The sequence below is a fragment of the Canis aureus genome, chromosome 25 (assembly GCF_053574225.1).
Source record: "Canis aureus isolate CA01 chromosome 25, VMU_Caureus_v.1.0, whole genome shotgun sequence".
Lineage (NCBI taxonomy): Eukaryota > Metazoa > Chordata > Mammalia > Carnivora > Canidae > Canis > Canis aureus.
Window position 1 is genome coordinate 28,832,206 of NC_135635.1, and position 17,162 is coordinate 28,849,367.

Consider the following 17,162-nt stretch of genomic DNA (forward strand, 5'->3'; position numbering starts at 1 on the left):
GTTATAAGTAGTATTAGAACAAGAGACTTATTACAGGAAAGGGAAGAAGCTTGGTGAAGTGAAGTTTCGGAAGGAGGAAATGAGTAGAGTGTATAGAGTCACTAGCCAATCTGTTGTGTGGGTGAGGAGAAGCCAAACACATAGGTCACACAATGTGCGAGCTCACGGAGGGGCTGCTGGAAAACTGTTAGCCCTGTGGGTCCATGGCCACGTGTCTGGACTCGAGGAAAGATACGTTCACATATGTGCAGTGATGATAGAGGGGAGAACTAGGAGAGCTGAACAAATAAAGAAGAACTTTATTTAGGAAGATCAGGAGAGGCCGTATATAGCTAAGTAAATAGCTTCCAAAGAGAAGAGAGACCACATCAGATTCCAGGGGCTGGAAAGTTTTATAGACAGAACATAAAACTAAAGAAGCTCTCTTGAGAAGGATTACCTATCTTGCAATAATTTGCACCTCTTTTATTGCCATAACCTGCGCTAAAGTAGCTACTAATGTTCTCAACAAGAATGATCGTCATGTCAGTTGCTAAGAATGAGGGAAATCAGGAATAAATGGTGTGAGGAGACAGAGTCCTATTTCCCAGTTCATAAATACAAGAGGTAATCTTCAAAAGCTCTGATGGTCACAGGAAAGGCAGTGGGTTACTTTATCGTCACATTTCCAGACAAACCGGGTCTGTGAGTTCTATTAGAAGCCATCACAGTTGTAAAAGCCAATACACATAGATAGGATTGCCCTGCCACATAAGTCAATTCTTAATTTCATGGGTATATTATAACAAAAATATGAATTAAGTGTTTGTATCTTTAAGTCACTTTACTTGTACTAAAAGGATTCTGGGGTGGCTAAAAACCACAGACTGCAGTTACTGATGCATAAAATCTTGACAAATTTGAACAGAGTCTGCAGAAGATGGCATTAGTCAACAAATGCCTGATGACAATCACCAACCCTAGTGGCACAAAACAACAAGCATTTATTTCTTGTTCACACATTTGTGTGTCAGCTGGAGTTCAGGGGCTCAAAGCTCTGGGTGAGGGCTAGGCTTAGGTCCCTTCTATAAGTATTCATTTTAGATCCTGAGTCAAAGGGGTAATGGTTACACACTGGAAGTTCTTCTCATGGCAACTGGAAGTCCAAGAGGATTAGCCCAACCCCACAGGCACACATCAAGCCTTTGTGTGTGTGTGTCATGTATGCTGACATCCCATTGGTCAAAGCAAGTCACATGGCCAAATCCAACATCAATGAGGATAGAAGTATGTATTCCTCCCATGGAAAGGAGAGGGGTGAATATTTCCTTAGAAGCAATACGATCTAAGATGCTTTACATATTATTTCTTATTATTCCTCAAATTTTAAGTTACATAAGTATACTAGCAAAGAGAGATGAAAATGTATACTCTATCCTTGGAAGTCTCCAGTTGGCCCTGTTTCCTGTGCAAAAATAATGGGTTTTAAGGTGTCAATATACTGAAGAACAGCTGTTGGTGTAAACGACTGATAGTCTTTGCTGCACAATTCCAAAGAAACTGCCTGCATTTCCAGAACGACCACATGAGAGATTTAATGTCTTACAATAAAAATGTTATCAGATAAAGATGCCTTTGATATCAGTCCTTAAGTTAAATTTCTGAATTATTTTTAGTTATAGCTGGCAAGCTGCTCCAAAGAAAAAGATAGAAGGATTGAAGTTTTTAACATATATGTCTATTCTCAATAGCCTTCCAAGTTGTTTCTAAAAATGAATTCCAGGGAAAATCATACTTCTTATTTTCCACTGTAGTATGTTAATGCTGGCACGTGAGTTCTTGAGAGATTTCAGAGAGGAGAACATTTCCTGTCATGAATAAATGGTTGAGATTTGAATTAACCCATGGACATTGATGGATCACTGCTTTTTGTCATAATCATTAGCCTGTAATCCAGGTTATCCAGGATCTGTTCCCAATATACCTTCCTAGGTCTATCTCACATGACTCCTTTTCATGTATCTTTATAAAATTTATGACATGTTGCAAAGTGTCAAGTATTATATATGACTTTCTCAAACAAACTAGATCAATTGTGCCACCCAAATATATCCTGTATTGTGCTTTTTTCCTTCGCCTAGGCTTGAGCCATCTTAGAAGAGTGACCCCCATCATGTGCACTATAACCTTATCCATTCATTTAAGACTTAAAACAAAAATGTACCTCCTTTAAAAAGTCTCCTAGAATCCCACAATCAGAAGTGACTTCTCTCTAAATCCCACGTCATTCCTTGATCAATTTACAGTTAACATATCCTGAATGCTTACTTGTGTCACTGTGCTAGGTATCGTTCATAGCATTTATAGTCTAGTGAGAGGTGTTAATCAAATAATATTTTCTTATGTATATACCACAACCTTTCTTACCTTATACTTCTATTGTTCAAATTGCTTACCTTCATAAGCACTGAAAAAATAATTGAAAAACAGTGTCTTAACATCTGTATACCCTTTGACACCTAGTACTGTGCCTTGCACTGTTACTCAAATATTCAGCAAAAATGTTTGATGAGTGAGTATTCTTGGTGCATTTCATTTACTGCCTTCCCTCTTCTCCCAGGGGAGGCAATTCAAAGGAGGTATGTTACTATTAAATTAACTACTGTAGAAAAATTCATCCAAAATTGAAGCACACGTTTTAAAATATATACATGTATCTTCATTACTGCAGTGGTGAGGATGGAGAAAAATCTACAAGATGAAAATCCAGCATTTGCCTTATTAGAAATGCAAAGTGTCCCAGGGTAAGATTACATGAATTTCAAGAGACTAAGTATCAGGTGTCCAGTGTCCAGACTTGCAAATCTCACATGGATAACAGTAATCTCAGCCTAACCTTTATACACCTTCTGTGATTAAAAAAAAGAGCAAACCACAAAGAAGTGATATTCAGGCATTTCTGGAAATAGTTGCATTCTGCTACAGTCACTGTATAATAGTATGCTTTCTGGGTCAGCAGCCTTTTCCTTGTTTCCTATTTATTCAGGCTTCAGATCTGTGCCGTGGATCATAATTAGGAATGTGGTCATTCTTTCCCCAACTCGGATTCAATTAGCCATATGTTACAGGCAACAAACACAGTGGCTGTCAAACTTTAGCAATTACCAAGGGAAAAAAAAAGGTAGTGAGGTCAAAACTGTGGACTTTTAAAGGCTCTTCAAGTAGAGGTGACTCCTAATTATGAAGCATTAATCAGAATTTTGTCTGGTCGTTCATCAGTCATCTCCATGGACCAGCTCTGGAAATATCAGCCTCTCATTCACATGGGACAGAAGCACGGAGCTCTTGGAGCAAAGGTATCAGAAAACGGACTGAGTAAATATGCAATTCTGTTTACATTCTTCATCTCAACAATGAAGAAAAATCAATAGGCTTACAGAATATGGCAATTGTACTTTTAAATGAAGGCTCTCTAGAAGGTAGGTGGTTGGCTTTTTGTTTTTTGTTTTTTCTCCCTCAACTCATAAGGGCTGATTCCAAACAAGTGATTTTTTATGCTTAACTAGGGCTGTGCTGGGTCAGCCCTGCAGTGGGAAAGCCTTGGCGTGGAGGGTCACCACGAAATTCACTTTCCTTGAAAAAGGTGGAATTGAATCTAAGCATTTGGAATTGAAACTGTGTTAGTTCCCAACTTTTCTTCTCTGTTACATGCTGATTTATTAGAGAAAGAAGTTGGAAATCCTGGGAGTAGAGAACATTTTAAAAAGTAGTTAAAAGAAAATGAGTGTTGAAGCATGTGGTTCTTGAGAAGAAACTCACAAAATGAGGTAGGCTTTGTGAAGATATCTACCACTTTAAAAAAAAAGAAAATCTTTTTAATTTTTGGCTAACCTACCCATTCATGCTCTTCTCTAAAGAAGAAGGGACTGACTTACAATACAGCCGCACCCCAATTTAAAATAACATTTATTCAACAGCAGGTCTGCCTCCTAGGCTTACTTCCGTATAGAGAAGACCTATTGTAAATCTCACTAATTTTCCCAAGAGTTCTACAAAAAGTGTTTCTTCATGGTGGGTTTGAGTATTTTATCCACTATATTTTAAATGTCTCAAACGATGTCACTTCAAATCATTTCCCCTCGGAGGTTGCTCTAGTCTGCAAAATATCTTCATTAAGAGATTTTTCTAGCATTTAACTTGGAACTTTTTTGTTCTGTTTTATCTACCATCAGAAATATTTCCTTTTCGCCAAGCCTTGACCACTGAACTTTATTCAAGGAGCTGGTATGCTCTAGCATGAGAAAGGTGGTTATATTTTCTTATAACATTAAGTGGCTTTTTAAAGAGATTTGTTTATTTATTTTTAAGATTTTATTTATTTGAAAGACAGAGAGACTGTGCAAACGGAGAAATGGCAGAGGGAGGGGGAGAAGCAGACGCCCTGCTGAGCAGCGATCTCGATGGGAGGCTTGATTCCAGGACCCCAAGATTATGACCTGAGCCAAAGGCAGATGCTTAATGGCCTGTGCCACCCAGGCACCCCAGATAATTTAACTCAATGGTACTGAGTACATGAAAATTTCCATTTGATTTCTTCTGTTCCAGGTATGTCTACAGAGGCTAGTTTTGAGATTTTTGTCAAGGAAAGGTTGAGGTTTGGTTGGGGGAGAGTGAAGGCCACTTGCAAGGATTTTTATTTTTATTATTTTAAAATATTTTATTTATTTATTCGTGAGAGACAAACAGAGGGGCAGAGACATAAGCAGAGGGAGAAGCAGGCTCCTTGCAGTGAACCTGATGTGGGACTCCATCCCAGGACTCCAGGATCATGACCTGAGCCAAAGGCAGATGCTCAACCACTGAGCCACCCAGGCATTCCTGGCAAGGATTTTTAAAAATAAGTTTAATTTTCTCATATCAAATAGAGATTTTTTTGAATGTCAAAAGGTTGGACTTTAATCTAGTGGGATGGAAATTGAGGAAAGCAAATCTACAAGAATATATATATGACCATTTATAATTTTTTCTCTTTTCTCTAGGGGAAAACAACTGGGAAAGCATCTTACTAAGAATTTAGGGCACAGATTTCTGACCTTTTTAAGAACCTCTACCAAAACACTTGAGCTTTAAGCACGTCTACTTTAATTTTAATAACTTAATTGGAATGACAAAGGAGGCAAGGGTTGTCAAAGCTGATACATTAAATGCCTATGGAGGACAGGAGGCTGCTCCACGGAGATAATTTACTTAGCTCCATTGCTCCCTCCTGTGATGGTGACCAACAGGGTGAGGATCATTGCTGCTGGCTCTCTCATGGGTTTTAAGTGTGTATGCCCATACTGACAGTTCTCCTACATAAGGGGGAGGTCCTAGAAGGTCCATCAATGATGCAGCAGAAGAAATTTTTTTCTACTAGGAGAGTTTAATTAAAACTACATGCTGTTCCTTCTCTTCTGACAGTCTTTACCGTTCATAAAAAGGAAACTCCCAAGTCCTTCATTTAAATCGGTGAGATGATAGCTTTGGTGAAGATTGCTGTGTGGGCTGCAATATAAGATTATTTCAGGCACACTGCAAAGACCATGGCTAAATTTAATAGGCCATTGGGCTCCTGCAAGTGTCAGTGTCATTGGTCACCAACCCAATTCATATGGAAGGTTTCTTTAAGCTTTTCAGTTTGGGAATTTGAAGTGTATATGGGGAATTATTTCCATTTGCAACAGCATGGATGGATCCTGAAGGCATTATGGCTAAATGAAATAAGTCAGACACAGAGAGACAAACACTGTATAATCTCAGTTATATGTGGAAGTTAAAAAACAAACAAACAAACAAACAAACAAAAAAACCCAACCCACAGACTCAGAAAACAGGTTGGTGATTGCCAGAGTTGGGGGTGGTGTATGTGTGTGTGGGGTGGGCAAAATCGGTGAAGAAGGTCAAACAATACGAGCTTCTAGTTATAAGATAAACAAGTCATAGAATGTGATATACTGTATGATGACTATAGTTAATAATACTGTGTTGTATATTTAAAAGTTGCTAATTGAGTGTCTGGCTGGCTCAGTTGGTAGAGCACGTGACTCTTGATTTTGGGGTTGTGAGTTCAAGGCCCACGTTGGATGTAGAGATTACTTTTTAAAAAAAGTTGCTGAGAGAGTGGACCTAAAGGTTCTCATCACAAGAAAAAATTTGTAACTGTGTATGGTAATGGATGTTGACTAATCTTGTGTTATTCATCTTACAACATATACATATGTCAAAACATTATGTTGTGTGCACCTATAGTTAATACAATGTTATATGTCAATTATATCTCAATTAAAAACATAAAGAACCATCAAACCCCCTATTATTACTAAATTAATTAAATTTCAAGAGATATAATTTGAAAAAATAATAGAACATACAAAAATGTGTAAAATAAAAATGTGTGGCTTAATAATTTATCCTAAAGCAAACTCTAATGTAACCACCACTGGGATCAAGAAATAAAATCTTAGCAGTACTTCCAAAGCCCGGGTCATATCACTTCCATCTCCCCTTGGCTATTATGAAATTACTTCCTTGCTTTATTTTTTTTAAGATTTTATTTATTCATGAGAGACACACAGAGAGTGGCAGAGACACAGGAAGACGGAGAAGCAGGCTCCCCCCCGGGGAGCCTGATGTGGGACTCAATCTCAGGACCCCAGAATAACACCCCAAGCCAAAGTCAGATGCTCAACCACTGAGCCACCCAGGTGCCCCTGCTTTTCACATTTAAATGTGTAACCTATCCAAAGTTGGTTTTTCTGAATGATGTGTAATTGGGTTTAAGGCCCATCCCACTCTTACTCCTCTCCCAGTGGGAATATCAATATTCTCAGCAATATTTATTTATTTATTTTATTTTTTATAATAATTTTTTTTGGTGTTCAATTTGCCAACATACAGAATAACACCCTGTGCTCATCCTGTCAAGTGCCCCCCTCAGTGCCCGTCACCCATTCACCCCCACCCCTGCCCTCCTCCCCTTCCACCACCCCTAGTTCGTTTCCCAGAGTTAGGAGTCTTTATGTTCTGTCTCCCTTTCTGATATTTCCTACCCATTTCTTCTCCCTTCCCTTCTATTCACTTTCACTATTATTTATATTCCCCAAATGAATGAGAACATATCATGTTTGTCCTTCTCCGATTCAGCAACATTTATTTAAAATTATGCTTTCCCTACTGTTTTGAACTTCAATCTTAGACCTTCAGGAATTGCTATATACACAAGCCCATTTCTGAATCTTGTTTTTATCCCATTATTTTGTCTGTCCTTTCATCACCACCATCTTGTCTTAATTACTGTCACATTAAGGAAAGTATAAATGTCCTGTGGAGTAAGGCCTCTTACCGTGAACTCTGTCAATGGTACTCCACTATTCCTAGTCCATTGCATTTCCATATATTTCCATTTTGGAATCAGGCTGGTCCATTGCATTTTCATATATTTTCTAGAATCAAGTTTTCAAATTCCATAAAAACATAAACCAAAACACATATGCACCAACATAAACATACACATGATAGACATAAACTAACTAAAAAATTGATTGGGGGCAGCCCGGGTGGCTCAACGGTTTGGCACCACCTCCAGCCCAGGGCGTGATCCTGGAGACCCGAGATCCAGTCCCACGGTGGGCTCCCTGCGTGGAGTCTGTTTCTCCCTCTGCCTATGCCTCTGCCTCTCTCTGTCTCTCATGAATAAATAAACAAAATCTTTTAAAAAAAAATAAAAAATTGATTGGGATTTTAGCTCAGATTGCATTGAATTTATAAAACAATGCAGAGAAGATTTACATTTTAATATTACGTAAATTCATGAACATGGTGCAGTCTGTCTATTTAATTTGGTCTTCTATAATGTCTATCAGTAATGTTTTACAGTTTTCTGCATGGAGGTCCTGCATGTCTTTTGTTAGATTTGATGTTTGAGGTGCCTGGGTGGCTCAGTCAGTTGAGCTCTGCCTTCAGCTCAGGTCATGATCCCAGGGTCCTGGGTTCAAGCTCTGCATCAAGCTCTCAAGCTCCCTTGCTCTGTGGAGAGCCTACTTCTCTCTCCTGCTCCCCTTGCTTGTGCTCCCTCTCTCTCTGTCAAATAAATAAATAAAATTTAAAAAAGATTTGATGCTTGATAATTTGATAATTTGAGTTTTGTTTAAATAGTATTATTTAAAAATCTTGTCTTAAGGCTGTTAATTTCTGATATCAAGAAATGTTTTCCAGTGCATCTGGAACTTTTAGAAGATAAAAGAATTCTTCATGAACTAGGGTAGGAAACGAAATGCTTTTGTGTATTTTACATAGCAACCTTGTTGAACTTTCATTAATGCTAATTATCTGTAGTTCTTTTGGAATTTCTTTTTTCCCCCAGCTTTACTGAGATGTAACTGACATATAACATTGTGTAAAAAAAAAAAAAAAAAAACATTGTGTAAATTTAAGGTGTACAAAATGATGATTTGGTATATTTATATATTGCAAATGATTAGCACAATAAGGTTAGTTACCACATCCATCACTTTACATGGTTATAATTTTTGGGTGTGTGTTGAGAACTTTTAACATCTACTGTTCTCAGATATACAATATAGTATCCTTAATGTACTCACCATACTATACATTACAATCCCAGAATTCACTTAACTGGAAGTTTGTTTCCTTTGACCACCTTTACCCATTTACTCCCTGCCTCTGGCAACCATCAATCTATTCTCTTCCTATGAATTTGATTTTTTAGATTCCATATATAAGTGAAATCATACAGTATTTGTCTTTCTCTGCCTGACTTACTTCTTTTAGCATAAAGCCTTTAGGTTCATATACATTGTTACAAATGGCAGGATTTCCTGTCTTTTTATGACTGAATAATATTACAAATGGCAGGATTTCCTGTCTTTTTATGACTGAATAATATTTTATATATATATACACATATACATATATATCACAATATACATAGACATCACATTTACTTTATTCATTTATCCTTTGATGGATACCTAGGTTCCGCCTATGTCTTGGCTATTATAAATAATGCTGCAATGAATATAGAAGTGTAGATAGCTCCTTGAGACAGTGATTTCATTTCCTTCAGATATATATCCAGAAGTGGAATTTGCTGGATCATATGATAGTTCTATTTTTAATTTTTTGGGAAACTCACATACTGTTTTCCATAGGGACTATACCGATTTACATTCCTTTTTTTGGAAATTCTACAAACACATACATGTATCATCTGTGAAAATTGAAAGCTTATTTCTTCCTTTTCCCCTTTCCTCAATCTTTTCCTTTTCTCTCTCTCTCTCTTCCCCCACCTTTGTTGTTCTTTCTTTGTTAGCCATGTTGCCTTTTCGTACTCGCTGGGACCTTCCATTCAATGTTGAATGTGAGTGGTGATTGTGGACATACTTGCCTTCTTTCAGGTCTCAGTAGGAGAGCTTTCACAATTTCACCACTAAGCTTAATGCTTGCTGTATGTTTCCTGTTGACACTTTTTTGGAAATAAATTTCCTTTTCTCCTAGTTTGCTGAAAATTTTTATTACGAATAGATGGTTAATTTTATCACAATATTTGTTCTGTTTATTAAGATGGTCATATGATTTTTCTCTTTTGTTCTATTAATGTAATAAATTACACTGATTGACTTTGTTCAATCAATCTTGCATTCTTGGAATAAACTCAAGTTTTTATATTTTGGTAAAATATCATTTGGTAATGTTTTATTTAGGATTTTTCAATCTGTGTTCTAGGTGATATTGCCTTGAGACTTTTCTTTTTCATAATGTTTTTGTTATGTTTTGATATCAAGGCTAAGAAGCTCCCTCAAAAATGATGGAAAATAAATAATCCCTTGTTTACTGCTCTCTTCAAAAGTCTGTTTAAATGTTTGGTAGAAGTCACCAGGAAAGCCATCTGTGCCTGTAGTTTTTCTCTGTGGGAAAGAATTAAATTAAGAATCCAGTTACTTTAATAGTTACAAAACAATCTAGATTTTCTATTCTTGTGTTAGTTTGGTAACTTGGGTTTTTATCTATGTCATTTAAAATTTTAATTTTATTGGTATAAAGTTTTTTATAATTTCCCCTTATGATCATTTTAATGTCTGTATGATCTAAGGCAGTAGTCAACAAACCACAGCTCTCAGGTCAAATCTGGCTCATGGACTGTTTTTGTTTGGGTCAGTGATCTAAGAATGATTTTTATATATTTTTTTCTTTTTTTTCTTTTTTCTTTTTTTTTGATTTTTATATTTTTTAAAGGATTGTTAAAAACAAAACAAAACAGGGATCCCTGGGTGGCGCAGCGGTTTAGCGCCTGCCTTTGGCCCAGGGCGTGATCCTGGAGACCCGGGATCGAATCCCACGTCGGGCTCCCGGTGCATGGAGCCTGCTTCTCCCTCTGCCTATGTCTCTGCCTCTCTCTCTCTCTCTCTCTCTGTGACTATCATAAATAAATAATTAAAAACAAAACAAAATAATAACACACATACAAAAATATATGACAGATACCTGAATTCCTGCTCTTATCTTAATATTTCCTCTATTTTAAGTGTTTTGATTTTTTTATTCTCAACTATCTTCTTGAGATGCCAATCTTTGCGGATATCCTGTGTGTATTGAAAAAGTCAGATTTGCTATCATGTTATTCAAATCTTCTATATCCTTACAGATTTCATAGCTCCTTATTCTTTTTTTTTTTTTTTTAATTTTTATTTATTTATGATAGTCACAGAGAGAGAGAGAGAGAGAGAGAGGCAGAGACACAGGCAGAGGGAGAAGCAGGCTCCATGCATCGGGAGCCCGATGTGGGACTCGATCCCGGGTCTCCAGGATCGCACCCTGGGCCAAAGGCAGGTGCCAAACCGCTGCGCCACCCAGGGATCCCCCATAGCTCCTTATTCTATGAGCTAATGAGAATTGTGTTAAATCTTTTTCTTTTATTATGGATTTGAATATTTATCCTTATAGTTCTGGTAAAGTTTTGCTCTACATATTTTGAAACAAGGTTATTAGATATATTTAAATTTAGAATTGTTACACTTTCTTAGTGAGTTGAATCTTTTCTTATTATTAAATGGGATGGAGGATAAATATATTCTAAGCAATGGGAACAAATAATAAAAGATCGATAGGAGAAAATGTGAAACGTATTTTGGGAGATGAAGTTATATCATTTAGTTATATTGTGAAGTCCATTTAGAGAAATAGAGGAAAAGGAGGCTGTAAAAATATAAGGACCATCAATCAACAGGATTAATTGACATCTATAGGCTACTTCAGCCAACAAGAGCAGAATACACATTCTTCTCAAGCTCACATACAATATTCTCCAAGATAGACCACATTCTGAGCTACAAAACACACCTCAACAAATTTTATGGAATAGAAATCACACAATGCTGATCTCAGGTCACAATAAAATTAAGCTAAAAACCAATAACAAAAATTTGGAAAATCCCAAAACATGTGAGTAAGGAACACTCCTCTTCTTATTCTTATTCTTGTTTTTGTTCTTCTTCTTCTTCTTGTTTTTCTGCTTCTTCTTTTCCTTCTCTTTCTCCTACTTCTTCTCCTTCTTCTTTTAGGAGGTGGCAGAGGGAGTAGGAGAGAGACTCTTAATCAGGCTCCACGTCAGAGCAGAGCCTGAGGTGTGTTTCCATCTCATAACTCTGAGATAATAACTTGAGCAGAAACCAAGATTAGGACGCTTAAATGACTGAGACACCCACGTGCCTCTAGACACAGATCTTATAGTTTTCACAAAATTAACTCAAAATGGATCATAAACTTAAATGTAGAACACAGAACTATAAAACTCCTAGAAAATAACATAGGAGAAACCTGGCTGATCTTGGATGGGTGATGACATTTTAGATGCAACACCAGAGGCATGATCCATTAAAGAAATAATTGATAAGCTAGATTTTATTAAAATAAAAAACTTCTGCCCTATATAAGATACTGTTTAGAAAAAAATAAACTACACACTGGAAGAAAATACTTGGCAAAAGATACATCTGATAAAGGACTGTTATCCAAAATATAGAAAGAACTCTTGAAACTCAACAATAAAGAAACAACCAGATTAAAAAATGGGCAAACTGTGTGAAAAAAATACCTCTCAAAGAAGATATACAAATGGCAAATGAGCATATGAAAAAATGCTCTACATTAGGGAAATGCATAACCAAATCAATGAGATACCACAACACACCTCTCAGAATGACCAAAATAAACACACAACACCAAATACTTGAGAGGCTATGGAACTAAGGAACTCTCATTTATTGCTTGTAGGAATGAAAAATGATACAGATGCTTTGGTGATTTCTTACAAAACTAAACATGAAAAAAAAAAAAAAAACAACTAAACATGCTCTTACTACGATCTAGCAGTCACGTTCCTTAGTATTGTCCAAAGAAGTGAGAAACATTTGTTCCCACGAAAACCTGCACATGGATGTATATAGCAGTTTTATTCAGAATTGGCAAAACTTGGAAGCAACTAGGATGTCTTTCAATAGGTAAATGGGTAAATAAACTGTATTACATCCAGACAGGGAATATTATTTGGTGCTAAAAAGGAAATAGCTAACAAGCCATGAAAAGACATGGAAGAATGTTAAATACATGTTACTAAATGAAAGAAGCCAATCTGAAAAGCCTACATAGTATATGATTCCAACGATATGGCATTCTGGAAAAGGCAAAGCTATGGGAAAGTGAAAAGATCAATGGCTGCTGAGGTTGAGTGAGTGGGGCTGAATGAATAGGCTGGGTACAGAGTATATTTCTTTTCTTTTAATTGTATCTATACAAGATGATTGATATTAACTAAACTTACAGCAGTAATTATTTCACAATAGATGTAAATCAAACCATCACGCTATGTACCTTAAACTTATACAGCGATATATGCCAATTTCTCAATGAACCTGGAAAAAAAATAGATGGAGACTTTATTTTTGCTTTAAGTGACAGAGGAAAGAGATTGTATCTAAGCCATTCACAGATTTTTTAATGCAGTTTTTCTTACCTAAATTCAAGCTGGTCACAATCCCAAGCAATTAAAGAAGACTTTGATTCGAGGCTTTACAACATCTTTCAATACCTTTACAATGAATAAATTATCTTGACCATCTAATCTTAAACATTCCATTTTAATAATTTTTCTCCCATCTTATTTCATTTTTCTCGAGAATTAAAGGAAGTCAACTTTTATAAACAAAAATAATGAACAAGTGATTGTTTATTATCCCTAAGTGAAAATATTCGTGCTAGGTTTTCCTGTTTTCTTCTGAACGGTGACCTCTGAAATGAAAACAACTGACGGAAAAACAAAAGTAAAAGTCTTGCCTCAGACCTGGCTCAGGGCCAGAGGTATGTATGTTCTAATTTTTACCTTTAAGAGTGGCTGCGGCGTGATTCTGGTTTGGTGGGCGGAGATGTTAAAGTTAAGATTCAGCCGTGCTAGACTTTCGAAGGGATTTGTTTAACCACACTTGGGATGAAGCCAGCTAAAGAAGGGTTGGTGGGACAAACCAAGAAGCATTCTTTTAACTATAAGGAACAAACTGTTGTACCAGACAGGAGGTGGGGGGAGAGTGGGTAAATTAGGTGATGGGGATTAAAAACCACACTTATCATGATGAGCACTGAATAATGTATAGAATTGTTGAGTCACTATATTGTACCTGAAACTAAGGAACACTGTATGTTAACTATAGTAGAATTTAAAAAAATAATTTTAAAATTTTTAAAAAGGGAAGGGTTTGGTGGGAAGGTCAGCAAAGGAGGGGCCCTGCAGGTTCTATATGATACACAAATGCTCATCTAATGGACAGAAAGCCGCTCTGAACTTTAGCCTCAACAAACAGTGCCTTACCTAACAGCGACCAAATCCATAGCAGTTGTATCTGCAGTGATGTGTTGGAGACTGAACTATTTATTTTTATTTCCCTGAATAGGATCCCATCTTCCTATCTTTTCATCAAGTTGGTAGTAAGGGTTCAGAAAAAGACAGTTTCCAGCTGGGATGGGACACTGGTGTCCTTATCTGACAGAAGAGATATCTATTACATGACTGGTTCTATTCCCTGCTCAACTACTTACGTGTAGTGAGGCCATAGATAAATTACTTTATCTGTCTCTGCTTTTTTTTTTTTCTTCTGTATCTGTAATCTGAAGATAATAGAATTATACTGCCTCCTTATACACTTTAGTGACACACTTGTGAAGATAAATTGAGTCTGAATTGTAATGTGTCTGCAAAGTCCCAAGAGCTCTGGGAATAAAGGCTATGTATAAATAAAAATGTATTACAAATGCTTGAATATTAATAAAGGCTTTTATATTTTACCCTTATGGCACTCTAGAAAATCATAAATGTTAAATATCAAATGGATCTTACCCCCACCCCAAATGATACTTCCCAAAGTCTCTAAGTTAGTCCCTAGGGAATAACCATAAAGGAGATAAAATCTGTCTGTGCCCTCGGGTTCGACATCTCAGGATGATGCATTTATGCTACCACTGCAAATGGATTTAGGGTTTTCATGGGCTTTCTGCCTCCATTAAAAGACGCTCTCAGCCAAGGATTTCATAAATGTGTCCACTGAGGTAGAAGAGACTGACAGACCGAATGTGTTATCTTTCAGTATTTTTAAATTTCTAAAATAGTACACAGTCTTTGGCCAGATGGATTAATCTGAAATGGGATTTTAAGATTTCAATTTGAGTATCAGTTGGGAGGCTCTACCTTGTTTGTTTTCTGATAGTGGTAGGGGTCAAGGAAGGGAGGAAATAGCAAGCTGGAGCTTTTAAACTCTTACTACATTGGTATAGGTATTTTAAAAAATAACTCCAGTTTTCTTTTTTAATATTTTACTTATTTACTAATGAGACACACACAGAAAGAGAGGCAGAGACACAGGAGGAGGGAGAAGCAGGCTCTGTGCCGGGAGCCCGACGCAGGACTCGATCCGGGACTGCAGGGCCGCGCCCTGAGCCAAAGGCAGGCTAAACTGCTGAGCCACCCAGGGATCCCCAATAACTCCAGTTTTAAACACTTCATCAGCCATAAAGAGACACTATCAAGTGCACCTTTTACAGGTGGGAGTACTGAAGCTGTCTGCAGTCACACACCTAGGAAAAAGCTGAACTGAGCTCAGATTTGAACCCAAGCTTCTTTGACTCCAAAGTGCTTTTCTTGCCATGTACAATAATGAAACAAATCACAATTATACAGAACTACTCCTAGGATTAACTGTGGACTCAATTCTTTTTGTTTCACCCATGCTGGTCAAGCACACACCTTTTGATGGTAACAAGTCTCCATGTCCACACGAAAATCGACATGTGTATATTCAGCATGTTCTCCAGAAATAATTATGTTGTGGTGAAATGTCATCAATAGATCTTTGGTATCTTCCAAATGCTTTTCAGAATTTCATCAAATTGAATGATGAATGTCTTTTAATTAAAAATCAGGGAAAATTTAGCAATGTAATAATATGTTTATGTATGACTCAATTTGTAAGCCTCTCCTCTCTCAGCAATTTCCTTGACATGTGTGCAGCCTTTTCCTGAATCTCTTTTTACTGCAATTATAATGTATTCTTTTGGTTCTCTTGCTCCTTCTTCAGTAAAGAAGGATATTTTATATTTTTATATTTTGCTGGCTCTTTTTTCTCTTTAACATGTATGTCTCCCAGAGCTCTTATAAAATTCTGTTATGTTTTTCTTTCCCAATACTCCTTAAGTGTTTGCAATCTTTATGTTGGCTTTCATTTCTTTCCAGCATGAAGCTTGGTTCAGGCAATTCAGGCTTGAATTTCCATCCATTCCTCCCACCCCCTTGCTTTTCTTTATACTTATGCTTGTCTCTCTCACAAATACATCACACATGTATCCCATTCAGTCTTAGCTCTGTGTTGCCCATAGTATGGTAAATTATCATATCCCAGAATTCACAATCTTTGAGAGTTTTTTTCTATAATATTAAAAAAATTTAAAGTGAGAAACATATATCAAAGGTAAATCCCCCCCCAAAATTGGTAATACATAGGAAAGTGTGTTAGTAATATTAATAACTGATAGTAATCAAGTAGAGTCATTATCCAACTTTGTCTATATCATTTTGATTTCTTATGTGTCTTCTCTCATCCATGAGCTTCTCTCTACTCATTCAGTTCTTTGCTCACTGCCATGTCATGACTCAGCTGCTTGTCAACAAAAGTATTAATTGGGACCAGTGATGACATGTTCTCTTGTCTCATCCACTTACTTCACTGTCATTACTATGATCATTTGGTCTTTTATTCAGAACTCTCTCTAACCTAGCAAAACTATTTTTTAAAGATTTATTTATTTATTTGAGTGAGAGAGAGCGAGAGAGCAAGAGAGCACATGTGTGTGCATCTGCATGTGTGGGGGCCCGGGGGGCAGGGAGGAGGAGGGGCAGAAGGAGAGGGAGAGAGAAAATCTCAAGCAGACTCCTCGCTGAGAGCAGAGTCCGAGGTGGGGCTCAATCTCATGACCCTGAGAGCATAACCTAAGCCAAAACCAAGAGTCAGATGTTTAACTGACTGAGCCACCTAGGTGCCCCTAACCTTGCGAATTTTTTTAGTGTTTCAGGTTTCATAATATGTCAAGTTTAAAAACCCTGGTTTTATCTATTAATATCCCTCCTAAAGTAGAGGGACAGACTCTTACATCAACAACGGCACCTTTTTTCTTTTCTTTCTTTCTTTATTTTAAAGATTTACTTATTTATTTATGAGAGACACAGAGAGGCAGAGACATAGGCAGAGGGAGAAGCAGGCTCCCTGAGAGGAGCATGACATGGAACTCAATCTCAGGATCCTGGGATCATGACCTGAGCCAAAGGCATATACTCAACCACTGAGCCACCCAGGTACCCCGCATCTTTTTCTTTAAAAATCTGGCTACCATTTTCCCAAAACATGCTGAAAATATTTAAAAGGGAAAAATCTAAAAATGTTTCTTTATAGTTTGTGAGGTCTATTTCTTCATATAGTATAGAAACACCCTATCAATTTCCCTCTCACATGTATTTCCAAAGAAATCAGAAAGAGTTTACAAATTATCTTTTGAATATTCACTTCTATCTCTTGGGTATTCTATCGATT

At 36.9% G+C, this 17,162-nt stretch overlaps 1 long non-coding RNA gene across 2 annotated transcripts in view; it reads left to right on the top strand.

Moving 5' to 3' along the window:
* The window catches only part of LOC144297144 (uncharacterized), a 62,701-nt gene extending 46,947 nt beyond the window's left edge, over nt 1-15,754 (top strand). Inside the window, exons 2-4 of one of the 2 annotated variants that reach the window (XR_013364231.1) lie at nt 3,259-3,458; nt 13,294-13,392; nt 14,925-15,754. This is a non-coding gene — a long non-coding RNA (uncharacterized LOC144297144). Of the gene's footprint in view, nt 1-3,258; nt 3,459-13,293; nt 13,393-13,979; nt 14,292-14,924 lie in introns of those variants that run through there. The other variant, XR_013364232.1, reaches the window with a different exon arrangement.
* The last annotated feature ends 1,408 nt before the right edge of the window (nt 15,755-17,162 follow it).